Source organism: Palaemon carinicauda, chromosome 22, assembly GCF_036898095.1.
Source record: "Palaemon carinicauda isolate YSFRI2023 chromosome 22, ASM3689809v2, whole genome shotgun sequence".
NCBI classification, from domain to species: Eukaryota; Metazoa; Arthropoda; class Malacostraca; order Decapoda; family Palaemonidae; genus Palaemon; species Palaemon carinicauda.
Window position 1 is genome coordinate 40,306,027 of NC_090746.1, and position 22,386 is coordinate 40,328,412.

The 22,386-nt window shown below is 36.0% G+C and overlaps 1 pseudogene; it reads right to left on the bottom strand.

Annotated features, from left to right (window-relative positions):
- Positions 1-16,703, bottom strand: part of LOC137615848 (glutamate receptor-like) — a 146,721-nt pseudogene extending 130,018 nt beyond the window's left edge.
- Between the last annotated feature and the right edge of the window lie 5,683 nt (positions 16,704-22,386).

Consider the following 22,386-nt stretch of genomic DNA (forward strand, 5'->3'; position numbering starts at 1 on the left):
TGATAACCTATACAAGTTGCACCATTCTACGACAATTTCATAATACGTAATAACTTTGATAATTATGCAAACTACCTCAGAAGGGTAAACTCGGACGCGAACGACCCCGACGCGTCTCAGAAATCGGGGAAGGAGTACAGCTACAGCAATGCACATCTGGACACTTCTAGAGCGTGTAGGGGAGACACCTCCTGCAGGTCGATCACCCACAAATTCAGTCACAGGGGTGAGTCACGTGAGAAAAACCTGTTTTTTTTTTACGCTCGGGGTCGCAAACGACCCACCGTACCTATCCAGGGGTATATACACACACACACACACACATATATATATATATATATATATATATATATATATATATATATATATATATATATATATATATATATTTCTCCATTTTTTCATGCTCCATAATCCTCAGTTATGTAGGCCTGGGTCTTCCAACTCTTCTTGTGCCTTTTGGAGCCCAGTTGAAAGTCTGGTGAACTAATCTCTTGTGTGGAGTGCGAAGAGCATGCCCAAACCATCTCCATCCACCCCTCACCATAATCTCATCCACATATGGCATTCGAGTAATCTCTCTTATAGTTTCATTTCCCATTTTGTCCTGCCATTTATTTCCTAATATTCCTCTAAGGGCTTTGTTCTTAAATCTACAAAATTTGTTGAATATTGTTTCATCATCATACGACTCAAGTCCATACAGTAACACCAATATCACTAAACTGATATATAGCATGATGTCTATGTGTAATTTATGAGGTATTGTGTCATGCTTGCGAAAAAATATGCAATTCTTATATGTGCCAGGTCAGGGGTGGCCAAACTTTTGTTTCCCACGCACCATTTTTTTTTTCACTTCTAATTCAGATGCACCACACAATCCTTAACCCCCTTTCAATCCTTGAGTATGGTGATTTGGACATATTGTGCAGTTTTTCCATTTTCTCTTTTTATTCATGATTATTTTGCGTCTAGACGAAGAGAAATTAAGAAAAATTTCATTAGAAAATAAAGAAAATAAAAAATCTGCGAGACAGAATTATTCGGTTTATAAAAAAGTTTTGATGGTATGATTTTCAATACAATTTGAGTCATATTAGTGAAGAAATTTGTACCTAAATTTATTTTGAAAATCATGATTTTTGTTAACAAATAATTTTTTTTTGATCAATTGACTTGAAACTTGTATATGATGAAGGTATTATATATCTCTAAACTCTAAAACATTTATTGCAATTGTGTATTTTGAATAATTAGGAATAATAATGCAGGACATGGCAGACGGTCCCCTTAAATGATTTTTTATTTTTTCTAGAAATCGGTATTATCAGTATTATTTTTTTTATGAACAGGTATATTTTCTTTATTATCTCTGGGGTATAGTGCACCACTTGTAGTTGTGTAATGCGGCACTGTTGGTGTATGCCCCACAGGTTGGCCACCCCTGTGCCACGTGCTTTGGAAGGTTCTCGAGAACCCTAGTGATAGATTTTGACTTTTTTTTATTTCGAGGACAAAGGTGGGCGAAACTAGCTGAGAGAGAGAGCCGTCTGGCGTTGTGTCGGGATGCGTCTGAGAGAGCCGTCTGGCGTTGTGTCGGGATGCGTCCGAGAGAGCAATCATTGGCAATCCTTACCCCCTAGGCCAACCCCCAAGCTTCCAGATCTCGGTCCTAGAATCTTCTGTACGTAGCTAATTCATATATAGGCACCCTAGGGTGGCATAGCAGCAGAAAATAAACAGCTGTCCTTTGAAAGAGCCAAAGTGGTCCCCCTCTCTCTCTCTCTTCAAGTGTTTTTAGTGAGTCCTCTCCAAAGTGATTTTGTGGCCCAAAGTAAATCGTGTGTTGAAACGATACGAAAGACGAAAAAGGGGATTTTGATTTTATTGTGTTGTGGTGAGTGTTGACATTGTGTAAATTTTTGTAACTGGACCTGAGCAAGTAAATACGTGAAGTTAGTAAGTTTATCAGCCACTTTATGTAAGTTCTTTAAAAGTTTAAGGATTGGAGTGTAACTATTTCTTTTGTCTTAGTCTAAGGTTTTATGAAGACTTAATATTTCAAGTCAAGGATTATATAATTTTCAGAGTAATTATTTCTTTTGTCTTAGTCTAAGGTTTATTTAGATTTGATATTTCGAGTCAAGTGATTATATAATTTTCAGAGTGTAATATTTCTTTAGTCTTAGGCTAAGGTTCATTCAGATTTAATATTTTGAGTCAAGTAATTATATAATTTTCAGAGCGTAACCTTTTGGTCTAAATCTAAATTTTGTTCAACTTGATATTTCGAGTGATTTTTCTTTTTCTTTGTAGTGTCTTTCAAAGTGTTGTGATTTATGTAGAATATATTTATTTTTGGAAAGAGTGACTTATTTCAATCACCAGTGTTTATTCTATATTCGCTCGTATCCTGCTAATGAATCGTAGTAAGAGGTGGTTTTGAATACTTCTTAGTAATAATTACCCAGATTTTTTTAGTATACTTAAGAGACCTTTGGATATTCATTGTTCTATAATTATCTCAGAGTTTGGGTATTGATATTTTCAATGTGACAGATTTAATGTAAAAACAAACAGGTGAGTTTGGAACTCGAGAGGGTTTTATAGCTTGGCAGTCATAATATATGCAATATTATATTTCATTTTGGTTCCCTGTTCACGGACCATCATATAATAACATATATGTATATATATATATATATATATATATATATATATATATATATATATATATATATATATATATCAAATAATCAGTACTGCTATCATCTTTACTATTTTGAGAGCTTTCAATATACAGTAATACCCCAAGGAACGAAATCAATTTATTCCTAAGTGGCTTTCGTAACATGATTTTTTTAATATAATGAGTCGTATTTTGCATATAAATGGCTAAATTCTTTCCAGGCCCTATGAAAACACCACATTAAATTTTATAATGAAAGGTAAAACCAGAATGAAATACAGTCAAATACATTTTAATCATTCAATATAGCTAACCTAACTGTTAATAACTGTAAATGAAGTATATGTTAGAACATAATGCAATGATAAATGAAAAATAGTAATAAAAAAATGATGTGAAAATGTGGAACTACCTTTTAAGTGAGTTGATGTCCAAAAACAAAAATGCTGGCAGAGGAGCAGGGCAAACGGCAGACAACATTAACAAACAGCAGAAAACATAGCACTTAACATTACCAAACACTTATAATTGATTTTTTAACATTTTTTTGGCTTCTTTTTTTTCTTTTCATTTTATGTTTAGCACTTTCTAGGTTTCCTCAATTTCTTCTTCACTTTCACTTCTCTATTTTTTTTTGGATTACTTTGACCTTCCTCTTGGCTTACTAGTGGCCTCTTTGAAAACTAACGATTCAAAGAACCTTGTTTCTTCCTTCTTTTTAAAATGTTCTTGAAATAGCTCAGACAAATGTCATTAAACTGCGCAAGGAGACAACCTATGTGTACCTTGTCGTGTTGTTTCTTTTCTATGAAATCTACCACTTTATAATACAAAGATAGTAACTCCTTACTTCCTGCCATTGTCGTAGTCATAGTATCCCTGTCCTCTTCCTCCTCACCGCCAGAGAACTATTCCTGAATAACGTTCGGTTACATGGTCTCCAACTCCTTCATGTCGTCCGTCGTGAGTTCTTCTTGGTGCTACTCGAGAAGCTTACTAATGTCATCCTCATCGACGATCATCCCTATGGACCTCCCGAGTGAAACCTTTTTCTCAACCTCAGTTTGTGGAACAGTTTCAGGATTGTGAACGTTTTAGGCTTCGCCTTCAGCAAGGCCTATGGTGAATCCCTGGAAATCTCGTGAGGGGACAGCATCAGGTCACAGCTTCTTTCACAAAGAGTTCAAGGTGTGCCTTGAAACCTCCTGCCAAGCTTGATCGATGAGTCTCCAAATCAAAATGATCCTTCCAAAATTCACAAAAGTTGGGGTTTGTGCTGTCAGTGATTTCGAAACACCTCTTGAAGAGATGTTTTGTACAGGGTTTTTTGAAATTCAAAATCACATGCTGGTCCATGGGCTGAAGGAGAGGGGTGGTGTTAGGTGGAAGGATGATAACCTTGATAAAGGAATATTCTGGGAGGGTATCATCCTTGATGCCAAGAGGGTGAGCAGAGGAGCTGTCCAACACCAGCAGACATTTCAGAGGAAGATGGTTTTCTCCCAGATAATTTTTAACAGTCGGACCGAAACAGAGGTTTATCCACTCTGAAAAAAACTGTCTTGTTACTCAGGCTTTTGTATTAGCCCTCCACATAACCATAAGCTTCTCCTTTAGCATTTTGTGAGATTTCAAGGTTCGAGTACTCTCCGAATGATACACCATTAGCAGACTAACCTTACAATGCCCACTGGGATTAAAACAGAGTGCAAGGGTATGCCTGTCCTTTGTATGCCTAAATTCCGTCGTGATATAGATTTGACGAGGCATTTTTTTCCAAAAAAGCCCAGTTTTGCGACAGTTGAAGACTTGCTGGGGAATGTGGTCTTCCTGGAGTGTCAACTCGTCCAATGTCTTAACAAAGGCTTCAGCCACTTTCGTGTCCAAGCTGGCAGCCTCCCATGTCACACCACCATATGAACGCCAATCTGTCTCCTGAACTTTTCAAACCACCCGCATGAAGCCCTGATCTCTAGGGGTGCCTGCTGTGATATCGCTTCTCCTGTGTCATCTCTGGCCAGAGCATACATGAGACCACCGAAAATGGCACTAGCCTTGTGGCAGTTTAACGTCTCTGTGCTCATGTCTCCAGTGATTTCCTTGACCTTAATCCAGAGGAGAAAAAGTCTATCCATCTCATCATGGATGTGGCTCCTCTTACCAGAAAAAGCAGTCACGCCCTTAGAAGGTGTTGCTGCTTTGATGGCTTTCTTCTGCTTAAGGATGGTTCCTATCGTCGACGGATTTTGGCCATACTCATTAGCAATCACACTTAACTGTGGGCAACGCTCATGCTTCTTGATTATCTCCAGCTTTGTCTTTATAGAAAGCATCCTATTCTTCTTTCCTTGAACATCAGCAACATTCTTTGGACCCGTGGCTAGAGAATTACAGGTTGAATATAGAAGCACGAAAACTACAAGTACGAAATCGATATCACCGAAATGAATTCAATCTGAACGATAGTAAATGCTGAAATGAAATGGTCGAGGCACACTTGCAGATGCATAATGGGAAAGATGCAGACCACTAGGAGAGCAGGATCTTATGGCAGTAACTAGCTTCAGGGTATGAAGATAACAAATGGGAGAGCAGGACGATGGTGGCAAGTTTAAAGTTTGTGCACTACGCGAATTTGAAATTTTCGACGGCTGTGGGATATTTGTTTAGTATCCACAGTATTTTTTTGCAATTTGAGGCAAAAAAATTTTCATATGTCGTTTCGTAAAATGAGCTTTTTATATGCAGAAACTTTCATATCTAGAGGTTTCACCATACCTTTTATGATCTTCAGTGTATCTTTATGTGATAAAATATAAAATAGATAAAATTTGTAATAAACAGATAATTAGGAAGATATGCTTCTAATAACTCCAATTAGCTTTAAAATCAAACAAATCAAAGAGCATAAAATTATATAAAAGACCTCATCACTAATATAGTATAATTACCCGCAGGAAATTACCACACACTCACAGTAGCAAGCCACAAAAAAAGAGAAAAAAACAGGTAAATAGGTCACTGGCAACTGAACAGGTAAGCCCTCATTCAAGCTGGGTTTTAGCTTAAAAATGTACATAGACTCCAAGATTCTCAGTTGACTGACATTACTATGTCTGTGGGGATTTTAAATTTTCTCTGGAAATGGAATGACTAGATTTAAATGAATGGTCATAAATGGCCGAAATTTAGTTCTTACTTAAAGGTCTATTGGTGCATACCGATCTTCCCATGTGCTCCGTAATCCTACACTGAAGCTGTCTGGACGTGTTTCCAGTGTAGCATTCATTGTAGAGTGCACATTGATATGCATATATGGCACCAGAACACAAGGAAGTAGGTAGGCTTTCCTTATATTTAAAAAGTGAGCCAACTGAGAACGTGTTTGTATTAATAATTTATAAATCTATTTGGGGATAACACTTCCCCACAGCACTCATAAACCTCTCTTCTCAGTCTCTCTGAAACATAACTATAGTACAGAAAGGAAACATAATTTTTTCTTACTGATTGTTTAAATTACTAAATTTTCAATGTAAATTTTACCTAAAAAGTGTTCATCTTGATGATAATAGAGGTTCAGACAGAACCCGTTGTTCATAGAGAATGACTTTAGAAAACTTTCCTTCTCTGCTTTATATATCCCACCTATTCAAACTACTTTTCTTGATTATATTTACAATGACGCTTTCTATTTTTTCTTTCCAGATTATAGTTATCAGACATACCTCCAGCCACTTCCTTTTTTCACTATTACATCCACCAACTTCCATGTACTGCCAAATACATCTAGTAAACTATTCATCAGTATTTCATCTTCAAAATTATTTACACAAGTCACTTCATTATCATCTACTCCAGGAAGTCCATACTTACCAACAGAATCCTCTCTTCTGTCACTTAGCCTACAACTGAAATCAACCTACTACAACATAACCTTCCATATTCTCAAAAACTGCCATACACAGACTCGTATTATCTCAAAACATATTCTTTTTCACTAATTCTTTTCAATTGCTGGATCTTATGCGCTCAGTATTGCAATTTTCTACTACTGCCACACTCACTTTCACCCATTCAGTCCTGTCCTCTTAAACCATTCACATTTTAACACTAGAAACACTTCACTTTCATTGCATTCATTTCAACCATCCCCTGATTTCTTGGCACCATGCTTTCCTTGGCTTTATATTCTTGTATTCTCTTCAACCATCCTCAGTTTTCCCGATACTATAAGTCCTATCCCTCCTCTGGCTCTAAAGTATCACATAAACTTGAATCCTCCCCAGCCTCTTGAACACTAGAAACACTATACCTTCCCTGGCTCTACATTTTTATACACTCTTCAACCATCCCCAGACTTCCAACACTATCCCTTTTCAGACTACATTCTTACACTGCCCTTTCACTTTGGACTCATTATGTGTCTACACCAGCTTTCATATCTCAAACAAAGCAGTTATAAAGACTTTTCCTCATTTACTCCACACCAAGGCACATTCAAAAGCACACAATTTAGTATTTTTTCCTTTCTCTACTCAAATGCAATAATGAATAGAGCATAGGGCTACAAACAATAAGCACTAGCCACTTGGTGAATTTTACAATAAATAATAGTGGTGAGGATGTAATTTCTTTTCCAGGGATGAACAGCTATCAAGATGCGTTATGATGCTGGTCTAGTGTTAAAGTTTGATTGATTTTTATACTGAATGTATCACTTGTCAGTGCAACCATACTCCATTCATAGTATATTTAACACAAGCTACACATTTTCCCCTTAAAAGAAGTTGGCGGTTAGTAGCCTACTTGGTCTCTTTAATTTTTCTTTTATAAGGATGAAAGTTTCATAAACATACTTTTATTTTCTTATAGTTTCTTACCTTGGTTCTGACAAAATCAGTTCGTTATTCTTCTTTCTTTCATCAAATATAAGAACACCACGTATTCCCTCAATGATGGTGTCTTGCATTTTCTCTATAATATCTGAGAAAGTTAGCAATTCCACTTCGAGTTGTGATGAATTTATTACTTGAGGAAACCAAATCCACTTGGTGTTCTGCAGGAAGACATTGTAAAATGAAGCTTGAATGTTATATGAAGTTTGACATTAAAGTTTTCTAAACACAAACTTTAAAAAAAAGATAGCACCCTAACTAGAGAGATATTAACTTTATTCATTATCACAAACTTTAGTTTTAAATAATTTCCTTCTTAAGCATTACAAGTGTAATAGTCCCTATTCAAAAGTTATGATAATCGCCAGAACTATGACCAATTAGTGTATATATGGATTTATGAACGCTCATCAACATGAATAATACCCTAACATAACTACCTTACAAATACTGGCAACTTACCATTGCATTGATTTTGGAATTGTTGTAGAGATGTTTAACCTGGAAAGATAAACAGACCTGTTTAACTACTATATGCAAGAAAATTAAATTAAACATGAAAAAATGCAGAGAAAATAAATAAGAAACCCTGTGAGAAGCTTGGGTGATATTCAAATAAACATAAATAATGACTCAGTGCCAATATAGGAAGTTCGTGATCTCGGCGTATTTCTTGACTGCAACTTGTCTCCAATGCCAAAATAAACAATATAGTAAAAACTGCTGGTTATCATCTATGAAATATTGTTTTTATAAAAAAGTACCTGGAAGAATGTTCCGTAAAGAAACTTTTGATAAACTGTGTGATTACCAGAATCGACTACTGTAACTCCATCTATTACAACCTACCAAAAGTCCAACTCAAGAAATTACAAAACATGATAAACCTGAGGAGCAAGACTGATAAAAGGTATCCAACCTAGAGAGGGGATCACTCCTATACTAATTGATCTACATTAGCTGCTGATTAAAGCGAGAATTAAATTCAAAATATGTACAATAACCCACCAAGTTATCAAAACCAGTCGTCCAAAATATCTAAGAGAATTGCTACATATTATGCAATCAACAAATCGTCCTGACACGAGAATAGTTACAGATGGTTTCAAACTATTGGAACCTAGATACATGTCTAATGTGGGCTCCAGAGCCTTTAAATATGCGTGCCCCGAGACTATGCAATAGGCTCCCACGAGACATCTGAATAATTGAAGATATTAAGGCTTTCAAGAGGAAATTGAAGACCCTCTTATTTTGCAAGTTTTTTTTTCTTTTTTACAGTGATGATCAAACAGTAAGAAAAGAATACGCATTGTGAAATGTTAAATGCTCCCGAACGAACATCATAAAACAACCGTTGAGGTCCAGAAGAGAGTACTGTAGGGTTCCCCTTCTGTACAGGACCAGATAAGCAGCCCTTAAAGTAAATAAAGTATCATGTAAACGTGGTACACTTGTGTGATGTTTCACTAATTTCTCAAAAATCCTTTCTAGTTCCATACATGTGTAACATGTTTCAGGTATCTTATGGTCTTTTTTTTTTTTTTTTGTTAAATTATCTTATTCTGAATAATTAAGACCCGTCTTGAAAGCAAATTTCTTCTTCAATTGCGCAAAAATCTGGCTTAGAGAAATTTACAATTTTTAGTGAAGAAGTGTTTTAGTTCTTTCATTCTGCCTTGTTTCATGTATTGCTCTCCTGTCTGGTCTTCGGCTGCTAAATCTCGTTTCAATTTGTTAGACAAGATCTTGTGGTCTATTAGATTTCTTATTCCTGATCTAGATATTAATCTCTGGCACAGTCGTTCAGTTAGTTCTTTATGCATGTTGCATAAAATTTTTCCTAACTCAGACTATCTTTTGGATTCAGATCTTCCAAGACAGTGCCATCATGCTCGTAATACTAGGTAAGCAGTCAATTCTAATAGTCAAACCTTCCCCATCATAAAAATCAATATTACACAGGGATTCTAGAAGTTTTATTCCAGCTATGACGAAGATGTGGAAAGATCTTATTAATCAGGCAGTTGAATCTGTGGAACTTCTTTCTTCTTCTTTGTCTGTATCTTTTACCACTTTTATGTGGGGTCAATATTTCTGGCCAGAGTTCTCCATCTACCTCTGTCCCACACTTCATCATCCTTGATACAGTCTATCCACCTTCGCTTTGGTCTCCCTCTCCTTCTCGTTCCCTGTACCTCCATTTCCATTACGCTCCTCCCAATATACTGTTCATCTCTTCCCATGACATGACCATACCACCTCAGTCTACTTTCTTGGATCTTATCTCATAGTTCTCTAACTCTTGTGGTACCCCTAATTACCTCATTCCGTATATTATCTCTTCTTGTCACCCCACACATCCATCTCAACATTTTCATCTCTGTCACATCCAGCTTCTTCTCTTCTGTCTTCTTTATTGCCCTGTCTCCGCTACATACATCATTGCCGGTCTCACAACTGTCCTGTGTACTTTACCTTTCAACTTAACCCCTATTTTCCTGTAGATGGGCATGATTAGGCTTCCCCTCCATTCCTCTGGCATCTTTTCCTGATTGAAGATCTTTTGCATCAGATCCCACAAGATATCTATACCTTCCTCTCCAAGACTCTTCCATACCTCTACTGGTAGTTGAATCTGTGGAACTCCAAGGTTCAAACTTGCAGCATATGTTTTTATGTTGAACAAGCTGACGTAGGTCTCTCTTAATAGTTTATATATGAAAGCTCTATTTTCATGTTGTTACGGTTCTTAAAATAGTTTATATTAATTGTTTATTACTTCTCTTGTACTGTATTTATTTAATCATTTCCTTTCCTCACTGTGCTATTTTTCCTTGTTGGAGCCCATGGGTTCATAGCATCCTGCTTTTCTAACTAGGCTTGTAGCTTACCTGGTAATAATATCAACAATAATAATAATGACAATAACATAAACTCAATATGATATTAATACTTATAATACTAATATTTATAACAACAACATCAACATTTTGATAATAATAATAATAATAATAATGATAATAATAATAATAAATATCACCACTAACAACAACAACAACAACAGTGATAATAATAATAATAATAATAATAATAATAATAATAATAATAATAATGAACTTATAGATTCTTCTCTATATTTTCATCAAACCATTTGACCCAGCTGGGTGCATAGGAAAGAAGTTAAAGGAGCCTCTAAATACTTATATAATGTTTTATGTAACATTTTGATAATATAAAAACTTTATAAATCCCAGTAATAAATGTAGAAAAAAATATCAATAAACACACTGAAAAAAAAGCTTAAAATGATGCATGATTATTTTCAGTTTGGCCTTGATAAACTTTTCGCTTATGCATATGATACTCTCCTTGTATTGATTGAATCTATTGTTTATGGACTAGACCTTGTTGAATTTCTTAATAGAGTTCTAGGTAAAGTTAGAGCATGGAACAAATTGAACCCTTACAAAGTTCAAAAGTGTGATTGTCATTAAGACAAAGACATTGGAAGACTTATTTATTTCAATGACTATGTTTCTTTAATCAATGCAGCTCAGTGAAAATTTTAGGCATAATCATTTTATTACAATGTTAATCTGATAAACAAGTCAGACTTTTTTCTTCTTCAATGACACAAAAAGTGAAACAATTGTGTGATGATTTAAGGAAACGTGTCTATTCTGTTCAAATATTATTGAGATGCTACCGCTAGAGAGTTATTGCGTTCTTTTACTATCCAGACAGTACTACAATGGATCCCTCTCTCGTTACGACTTCTTTTCTTTTGCCTACGCATACGCTGAATAGTCTGGCCTATTCTTTCCACTTCTCCTCTGTCCTCATACACCTAACAACACTGAGAATACCAAATAATTCTTCTACGCTCAAGGAGTTAACTACTGTACCTTAACTGTTCAGTGGTTACTTTCCTCTTGGTTAGGGTAGATGAGGCAGTTTAGCTATGGTAGGCAGGTCTTTTAGTAGGACACTCCAAAATCCAATCATTGTTCTCTAGTCTTGGGTAATGCCATAGCCTCTGTACCATGGTTTTCCACTGTCTTGCGGATAGAGTTCTCTTGCTTGAGGGTAAAGTCGGGCACAATATTCTATTCTATTTCTCTTTATCTTGTTTTTTGAAGTTTTAATATTTTATGTATGAAAACTCTATTCTAATGTTATTGCCATTCTTAGAACATTTTATTTTAATTGTTCATTACTTCTTATGTAGTTTATTTCTTTATTTCCTTTCCTTACTGGGCTATTTTTTCCCCGTTGGAGCCTTTGGGCTTATAGCATCCTGCTTTCCCGATTAGGGTTGTAGCTTAGATAGCAATAATAATAATAATAATAATAATAATAATAATAATAATAATAATAATAATAATAATAATGATAATGATAATAATAATAATAATAATAATAATAATAATAATTTGTTTTATTTTTCCTTTTTATCTTAATATGGTTGCCCTGTTTGATATTCAGCAACCGATTATTATCTTATCTTGTTGTACAAAAATTTCATTATCCCTGCTCTCTGTCGTCATCATTGAATTAGCTATTTGTAGATTATGAATAATTTTCTTATGTCAATTCTTTGTATTTAGATCTTTCTAGATTACTCCATCTGCTGCATAGTATTAGTATGTATGCAGTTAATTCTAACAATCTTGTATTTTCTTTCATAAGACTTAGAATTACACAGTACAACAGTTTAGAAGTTTCATTCCAGCTCTGGCTACATTGTGGAATTATATTCCCAATCAAATACTTAAAATGACTGAAATTTAAACTGGGTACAAATGCTTTTCTGCTAAGTTGGCTGACACTTCTGTTTTATAGTTCAAATAATAGTTATATACCTAACATATTTATCTATCTACATATATATGTACAATAAACATTTCCATTTTATTTTCATTCAAAGTCTACTATTTGCATCTGTTTATTTTTCCGAACTTGGCTGCTTTCCTTGATGGGACCCTGAGTGCATGAAGATAGAGGGGGGTACAACGTTTATATAGAGGAGTAGTATTATCATATCACTGAAGTGCTTGCTGTGGAAGTTTTCTGCACACGAGTTTCAGCCTTAAATAGGCAGTATGTAACCAATTAAATAGCTCATTCCAATGTTGTCACGACAAGGAGCAAGGTCAATCTGAACAGACTTTAAATTTCTACCAACAACACAAGACCTTCTTAAAAAAAAAAAAAAAAAAAAAAAAAAAGTTTCTCAGCTATGATGTAAGAGGAATCTTACCTTTTTCATTGTAGCAGCAATCCAATCTACTGACCCAACTAAAATGTGCTGCGAGTGGCTGAGGTAAGTGAGTCTGTGTATCTGAGGCCACCATGCTTCTTCACTTAGGATCTCAAAAGTAATCCACTGATACCACAATGTCTCGAGGAAACAAACACCTGCAAAATGTAAATTCCCTTTCTCACACCACATTTTATATTAGAACACATAAGAGGAAAAGGGAATACTACTCTTCAATACAGCAAGAATAAAATGCCTATGATGGCTTTTGGGTACTTTCCATAAAAAAATTGCTACTTATACATCTTCACATTATATCTGTGACATCATAGGGCATCCTAATCTAGATATTACGGCAAACAATCTCTTTATTATTTTATTTTGGAAAATTAAAAATATAAGTGATTATCTCTACTTGAAACACCTGCAACTTGAAATACTAGTGAATTTGAATTACTGTGTTCTTTTTTTAGAAAGGCACATAAGGAAATGGATATTCATTGAATCTGAGTAACATGCCAGCAAATATGACCTGCACATTAATCTAGTATTGTAATGAAAAATATCAAATTCTCACTTAAAAGAGGAAATATTCATAAGCCAATGTTCTGCATATTATATGTATATAGATCAACAAACAGTTGACCTAGGTGGCAAAAGATATTCCCAACAACAGGGTCATGACTCCTAACACCTGTAAACTTTCCAATCCTATTCAGTATGTCAGAATTCTAAAGTAAAAATATCTTATCACTTAGCAGGCAAGAGTTATGGACCTTTGCAAAAGAAAGTGAGTGGTACATAGGAAAAAGGTTCACAACCATATCAATTGAAATTCTTCAATTTTATGGACAAATACCTATTTTTCTGGAAAACTGAGTTTAAGCATACATAAGGACTTTGATTGGTATGAATTCATTGATTAAGTCGGAATAATAGTAAATTAAGACATAGCATCACTAAGAGTTCAAGCAACAGTTGACTATCCCCTTAATGGGAATAGTTATAGTTACTGTATGTACGTGTAGTAGGTACCAACCCAAAAGGTCCAACTTACAAGCTAGCAGTGATGAGAACTGGAATAGTGGACTATTCTTTTAAGGGAAATGGCTATAGTTATTGTATATATGTGTAGTGGGTACCTATCCAAAACCCAAAATAAAAATAAAAATAGGAAAAATTCAAGGTTAGCTGTAGGAAAGAAGTACTACAGCATTTGAATGCCCTTCGTACTGGTTATACGAAGTCATAAGAAAATTAAGATAGTAGAGGAAATGATAGACTGACATCTCTAACACACAAAAAAACTAGGTCACAAGATATTTTGTTGATAAAAAACGCAGACGTAGGAAAAATAAGATCTTCATGTAAAGTGTAATAATGAGGCTCTCTTGGACTGAATCATAGTTCTCCTTTCATAGTTTCTAAAAGCCTTAAGTATACTTCCTTCCAGAAAAGATGAGGTAATGATATGAAAAGAAGTAGAAGAAGGTTTTCATAGAACTTGAGGGAAAAAATATTTCTACCGAGTACTGATGCATCACAGAATCAAATTCATGTCAGCAAGATCCCATACAATGAAATATCATTATAACTGAAGGAAGTTGTGGAAAATAGTCACAAGGAATCTTGAGGAAGTTCAATGAAAAGAGGTCACAGGAAAAGATGAAAACAACCTAAATCTAAAAGAGATGTTGTTTTATAAATCAAACCCATTGCTACAGAGGCTTGTATGAATTCTAAACAATGTAAGATAAAAAAGAAAAGATCCAGTTTTGGTGGGAGAGCTGCAATGGAAGAACTTTGGAAGGGATCTCCTCCCGATCCTTAACAGCCTTACTGGCTTCTTTAAAGGGTTAAAGGGTTGCTCATGAGCTAGAGACATAACAGATAGGCAAATGTTCTAGGGACTGAACATATACATTTGATTAACGCTCAGTTTTCCTCTCTTACCAAGCTACGACGAGGAAGGGCCAGACAACTACAACTGCTGATGACTCGGTAGGTAGATCTATTGGCTCCCCCGAAACACCCCATCCCTAGTTCACAAAGATGGTGAGGTTGCAGTCAATACTTGAAACCATCAAGCTAGAGTGGAGAGTACGCTCCCAGCTCATAAATCATAACACGGACATTTCCAATTGTTAGACAAGGACTCTAACAATCTTCCATGCATGGAAGTTTCATAAGTTTTAATGTAAAATAAAAAAAAAAAATGGCAAAAGAGGCTGGCCCACATTGTTTTCTATAGAGGTCAGCTGGAAGATGGCTATCAAAATACTCCTTGTCACAACAAATTAAGAAAAATAGTGTCACACTAAAGCCTTAAATGCATTATCAATCACAACAAGGATATATAATGACGAAGGATGAACAGAAATCTCCAGAAAATCACAAGAGGGGAATTTGCCTTTCATTTTGTTGCATCTGGAACAGTTTAACTGTTTACTCTCCTTACAAGAGAACTAAAAATGGAGTGTAGAGATCCATGAAGAATGCAAAAGAGCCTTTATAGATCATTTGATTGAGAGACCGTAGAGGGTAATCAACATGTGTGGTTTCCGAGAACTTTCCTGTGAAAGACTAGGACAAGGCATCCAATATGAAAATAAAATGCCATAGAAATATTATCGTCTCTGAACCAGGGCCAGTGTATCAATGTGTACAGCAAAGTCTTATTGGGTATGAAGGAGAACTTTCGAGTCCATCAAAGCACCCTTTGTCAAGTAGTAGGTTGGCCAGGGCACCAGCCACCCATTGAGATACTACCGCTAGAGAGTTATGGGGTCGTTTGACTGGCCAGGTAGTACTACATGTGATCATTCTCTCTGGTTACGGTTCACTTTCCCTTTGCCTACATATACACCGAATAGTCTGGCCTATTATTTACAGACCCTCCTCTGTCCTCATACACCTGACAACACTGAGATTACCAAACAATTCTTCTACGCTCAAAGGGTTTAACTACTGCACTGTACAGTTCAGTGGCTACTTTCCTATTGGTGAGGGTAGAAGAGACTCTTTACCCATGGTGGGCAGCTCTTCTAGGAAAAGGACACTCTAAAATCAAATCAGTGTTCTCTAGTCTTGGGTAGTGCCATAGCCTTTGTACTGTGGTTTTCCACTGTCTTGGGTTACAGTTCTCTTGCTTGAGGGTACACTCGGACACACTATTCTATATAATTTCTCTTCCTCTTGTTTTGTTAATGTTTTTATAGTTTATATTGGAAATATTTATTTCAATGTTGTTACTGTTCTTAAAATTTGATTTTTCCTTGTTTGCTTTCCTCATTGGGCTATTTTCCCTTTTGGTCCCTCTGGGCTTAAAGCATCCTGCTTTTCCAACTAGGGTTGTAGCTTAGCAAGTAGTAGTAGTAGTAGTAGTAGTAGTAGTAGTAGTAGTAGTAGTAGTAGTAGTAATAATAATAATAATAATAATAATAATAATAATAATGATAATTGTAAAAAAGTTTTATTTTCTTTGGGCAGCAGTAATGCTTAATCTAAAATCTATGGATTATTTTTAATAATATCATATATTAATGACAAAGCACAATTTCTGTTTCCAAAATACTTTATTTGTTGAATATGAAATACATTTAGAATAATGAGTTAATTATACATACCTGGAAATGTCTCAAGGACGAGATGGAGATTTGTCATAACTACGCTGTTAATAACATCTGCAATAACCTTTGCAACATGACTTCTAGGTTCTTCACGTGAAGCACATAAGTAACTTTTATGAATATTTCTTAGATAGATGAATTTTGAGAATGTGTGATGACCATTGATGTTTAGCATCATGTCTAATTTCGGCTCTCTCAGAAAACTAGAAGCAAACTTTGTGTCATTTTCATAGCCCATTAAGTGAAAAAATGACTTATTTTGGGGAAGGTTGTTGTGTCGTTTTACTTCATTCATTTGAAATCCAGGTCGCATGCTTGTGATATTCTGTCTCTCTCTATTTGATGAGCATAAATCAAGCAATTCTAAACTGGCGTTCCTTTCACTTTCCTTTTCCTCTTTTGCTGGGGGTTCACCTACGTCACTTGGGGCTAAGCAAATTGCTGTGCCTGAAGGAATAAACAAACATTGAGAGAGAGAGAGAGAGAGAGAGAGAGAGAGAGAGAGAGAGAGAGAGAGAGAGAGAGAGAGAGAGTCATATCAGATACTTATTTATCTGTGAGTTAGTTTTATCCAATGCTATATTCAGTCTGGTTTATCTAAGACAGTTATTATTACACAATTTAGTGCCTTGATGTGAATCTTTTGTTACTTCACCTACCTATTATAAGAATAATTACATGGAAGACAAAATGATGCGCTGCCATTGCATATCCTTTCCTTGACCTCTGAATAGGCTACTATCCGTCTGTACTAGATTTCACCTTATACTGTCACCCGTGGAAGCTGTTTCTAAAAAGGAACAAATAGTGTAAGGGACAAGTATTATATCAGGAATTCATAAATTTTTCAAATTGTAAATGATCATATGTAGCTTTGCTAATCTGCACCAGCTTAACAGTTGCAAAGTTTGTGTTTGAGTGCATGAGTAATAGTATATATGCTTGGTTTAGTGTCTTTTCGTTTGGTTTGAAAAATATTTAGAATATAAATACAAGTACAGTATATACTGCAAATACTGCAACACCTCATGATAGTGTGTGTGTGTGTATTTGTGCATACAGGGTGGTCTAAAAGTAGGTGGACAGTATGTGGAATAGGTGTATGTATCGATTATATTATCACAAGTGTGTTCATTATAAATATGCTATTTGTGCCATTTTATTGATAATTTTATGACTACGATTGTATAGATTTAATCTGTTTTCTTTTCAGATAATTCAGAGAACCTATAATGGCAAATGATTCAAATATTGATGAAAGAAAGCGGGCGTTAAAAGAGTATTGGAAATCTCAAAATGCTAAAACCATTTAAAGAAATTGAATTGAAACATTTGGAACTCAAGTCCCAAAGAGACAAACTATTAACTGCATTCGTGAGATATTCGATGCCACTGGCTCAATCCTCAATGCTAAAAAAATTGGTCGACCCAATACAGTCTGTAGAGAGGATAATAAGCACATTGTTGCCGAAACATTTGTTGAGTCCAAAAAGGTCCACCAGAGGAGCCTCTGTGGAATTGATTATTTCACGAGCTTCTATCATCGGAATCCTGAAATCTATAGGGTTGAAAGCTTTTCGTACACGGCTAATTCATTGCTTATTGGAGGATAATCCAGCGGTGGCTGCAATTTTGTGAGATGTTGCTGAACGAATTGAAAAAAAAATCCAGTTATCTTGGATAATATTATGTGGAGTGATGAAGCTTCTTTCAAATTACCCGGTCATATCAACAGACATAGTTGCGTTTATTGGATTAGTAAGAACATGGATTTAACATTAGAATAACAACTAAATCAGCCTGGAGTCAATGTTTGGGGCTGGTATTTCAAGTTCAGGTGTTTTAGGACCAATCTTTTTTTTTTTTTTTATATATAGAACAGTCACAGGAGATGACCATCTTGAAGGTCTTATAAATCAAGTTGTTCCCCAGTTACAGCGACAGCTTTATTTCCAACAACAAGAGCAATCCGTGAGCATCTTGATCAAACATTTCCTGAAAAATGGATTTGCCGAAGATGTTCAATCGAATGGCCGGTAGGTTCTTCAGACTTGACTGCAATGGATTTCTTTTTTTGGGAAGTACTTAAGGACAAATTTCAGTGGAAAACCAAGAAGTATCGGTGATTTGAAAACTTACATAAGAGATGCATTTTAAGAAATTAATACCCAAAGAGACTTTGTGCAAAAAAAAAAAAAAAAACAATTGTTGAAGCGTTATAGGCAGATTTCAAAGCTGCGTAAATTGTAGAAAACTGTTTGATGAAATTTAAGGGCCTTTGTATTTTGGTTGCCAATACAGTAATTGTATTAGTGAATATGATTATATATATATGTAATCAAATGTACATAAAATATACAATATAAATACATATATATATATATATATATATATATATATATATATATACAAAATATACATATAAATGTATATATACAATATATGTATTTAAATATATATATATATATATATATATATATATATATATATATATATATATATATATATGTATATATACAAACAAATATATATATATATGTATATATATACAAACAAATATATTTATATATGTATATATATATGTATATATATATATATATATATATATATATATATATATAAATATATATATATATATATATATATATATATATATGCCCCCTGTGGCCGCGGGGGCATATAGAAATTAGAATAGCGCCAACGTTATCCCCGCGTGTCGTAAGAGGCGACTAAAAGGGACGGGACGAGGGGGCTGGGAACCCCCTCTCCTGTATCTACATCCTGTGAGACAGCAACAAAGAGATGGAGCTGGGGGTAGAGTGACTGCTCCCCGCACTCTAGTTTTGGGGTGTTTGAATGTGCGTGGATGTAGTACGATAGAGAGTAAAAGATGTGAAATTGGAAGTATGTTTAGGAATAGAAGGATGGATGTATTGGCCTTGTGTGAGATGAAGATAAAAGGAAAGGGTGAAGTGATGTTTGGTGAAATGTCTGGTGGAGTGTCTGGGATTGAAAGGGGAAGAGTGAGAGAGGGTGTGGCCTTATTGCTGAGTGAATGGATGACAGGTAAAGTAGTGGAATGGAAGGAGATATCATCTAGGTTAATGTGGGTAAGGGTTAGGTTGGGTAGGGAATGTTGGGCGTTTGTCAGTGCGTATGGGCCAGGTAGTGAGAAAAGTGAAGAAGAACGGAATGAGTTCTGGAATGAATTAACTAGGTGTGTAGAAGGACTGGGTAGAAGGAATTATGTAGTTGTCATGGGTGATTTAAATGCTAGAGTGGGCGCTGGAGAGGTAGAAGGTGTCATTGTGAAGTATGGCGTACCAGGTGAAAATGAGAGTGGTGAGAGACTGGTGGATATGTGTGTTGAGCAAGAGATGGTGATAAGTAATAGCTTTTTCAAAAAGAAAGATAAAAATAAGTATACATGGGTAAGAGTGGCAAATGGAAGAGTAGTAGAAAGGGCATTAATGGATTATGTGTTGATAACTAAAAGAATGTTTGGAAGATTGAAAGACGTGCAGGTGTTTAGGGGTATGGCTAACGGTATGTCTGATAATTTTTTGGTGGACGGAAAATTAGTTGTAGCAAAAAAGTGGGGGAATAGAGTAGGTGAATGTAAAAGGGAGCTAGTGAGGGTTGAAGAGCTAATAAAACCGGGGGTAAAAAGTAAATATCAGGAAAGGTTGAAAATGACATATGACGAAGTGAAAGTAAGAGAAACTGGCAATTTAGAGGAGGAGTGGAAGTTAGTAAAAGAAAATTTTGTTGAGATTGCAAGTGATGTATATGGCAAGAAGGTTTTTGGAGGCAGCATGAGGAAGGGCAGTGAATGGTGGAATGAAGGAGTGAAGGTAAAAGTGGAAGAGAAAAAGAGGGCTTTTGAAGAATGGCAGCAGAGTAATAGTGTAGAGAAGTATGAAAAATATAAAGAGAAAACTGTTGAAGTAAAGCGCAAGGTACGTGAGGCAAAGAGGGCAGCTGACCTGAGGTGGTGTCAGGGATTGGGTCATTCATATGAAGAGAATAAGAAGAAGTTTTGGAAAGAAGTGAAGAGAGTAAGGAAGGCTGGCTCAAGAATTGAAGAGACAGTGAAAGATGGAAATGGGAGGTTGTTAAAAGGAGAGGAGGCAAGGAAAAGATGGGCGGAATATTTTGAAAGTTTACTGAATGTTGAGGATAATAGGGAGGCAGATATAATTGCTGTTGCAGGTGTTGAGGTGCCAGTGATGGGAGATGAGAATGAGAGAGAGATTACAATAGATGAAGTGAGGAGAACACTAGATGAAACGAGAGTAGGAAAAGCGTCTGGTATGGATGGTGTGAGAGCTCAGATGATGAAGGAAGGGGGTGTGACTGTACTTGAATGGTTGGTGAGATTGTTTAATATGTGTTTTGTGTTGTCAATGGTACCAGTAGATTGGGTTTGTGCATGTATTGTACCACTATATAAGGGTAAGGGAGATGTGCATGAGTGTTGTAATTCAAGAGGTATTAGTTTGTAAAGCGTAGTTGGAAAAGTGTATGGTAGAGTAATGATTAATAGGATCAAGGATAAAACAGAGAATGCAATCTTAGAAATACAGGGTGGTTTTAGAAGAGGTAGGGGTTGTATGAATCAGATTTTTACAGTAAGGCAGATATGCGAGAAATATTTAGCAAAAGGTAAGGAGGTGTATGTTGCGTTTATGGATCTGGAGAATGCGTATGATAGAGTTGATAGGGAAGCAATGTGGAATGTGATGAGGTTATATGGAGTTGGTGGAAAGTTGTTGCAAGCAGTGAAAAGTTTCTACCAAGGTAGTAAAGCATGTGTTAGGATAGGAAATGAAGTGAGTGATTGGTTTCCGGTGAGAGTGGGGCTGAGACAGGGATGTGTGATGTCACCGTGGTTGTTTAACTTGTATGTTGATGGAGTGGTGAGAGAGGTGAATGCTCGAGTGCTTGGACGAGGATTAAAACTGGTAGACGGGAATGACCATGAATGGGAGGTAAATCAGTTGTTGTTTGCGGATGATACTGTACTGGTTGCAGACACAGAAGAGAAGCTTGGCCGATTAGTGACAGAATTTGGAAGAGTGTGTGAGAGAAGGAAGTTGAGAGTTAATGTGGGTAAGAGTAAGGTTATGAGATGTACGAGAAGGGAAGGTGGTGCAAGGTTGAATGTCATGTTGAATGGAGAGTTACTTGAGGAAGTGGATCAGTTTAAGTACTTGGTCTCTGTTGTTGCAGCAAATGGTGGAGTGGAAGCAGATGTACGTCAGAGAGTGAATGAAGGGAGTAGTAAAAAATAGAGGGTTGGGCAAGATGTAAAAAGAGTTCTATAGGAGAAAGTGATTATACCAACTGTGATGTATGGATCGGAGTTGTGGGGAATGAAAGTGACGGAGAGACAGAAATTGAATGTGTTTGAGATGAAGTGTCTAAGGAGTATGGCTGGTGTATCTCGAGTAGATAGGGTTAGGAACGAAGTGGTGAGAGTGAGAACGGGTGTAAGAAATGAGTTAGCAGCTAGAGTGGATATGAATGTGTTGAGGTGGTTTGGCCATGTTGAGAGAATGGAAAATGGTTGTCTGCTAAAGAATGTGATGAATGCAAGAGTTGATGGGAGAAGTACAAGAGGAAGGCCAAGGTTTGGGTGGATGGATGGAGTGAAGAAAGCTCTGGGTGATAGGAGGATAGATGTGAGAGAGGCAAGAGAGCGTGCTAGAAATAGGAATGAATGGCGAGCGATTGTGACGCAGTTCCGGTAGGCCCTGCTGCTGCCTCCGATGCCTTAGATGACCGCGGAGGTAGCAGCAGTAGGGGATTTAGCATTATGAAGCTTCATCTGTGGTGGATAATGTGGGAGGGTGGGCTGTGGCACCCTAGCAGTACCAGCTGAACTCGGTTGAGTCCCTTGTT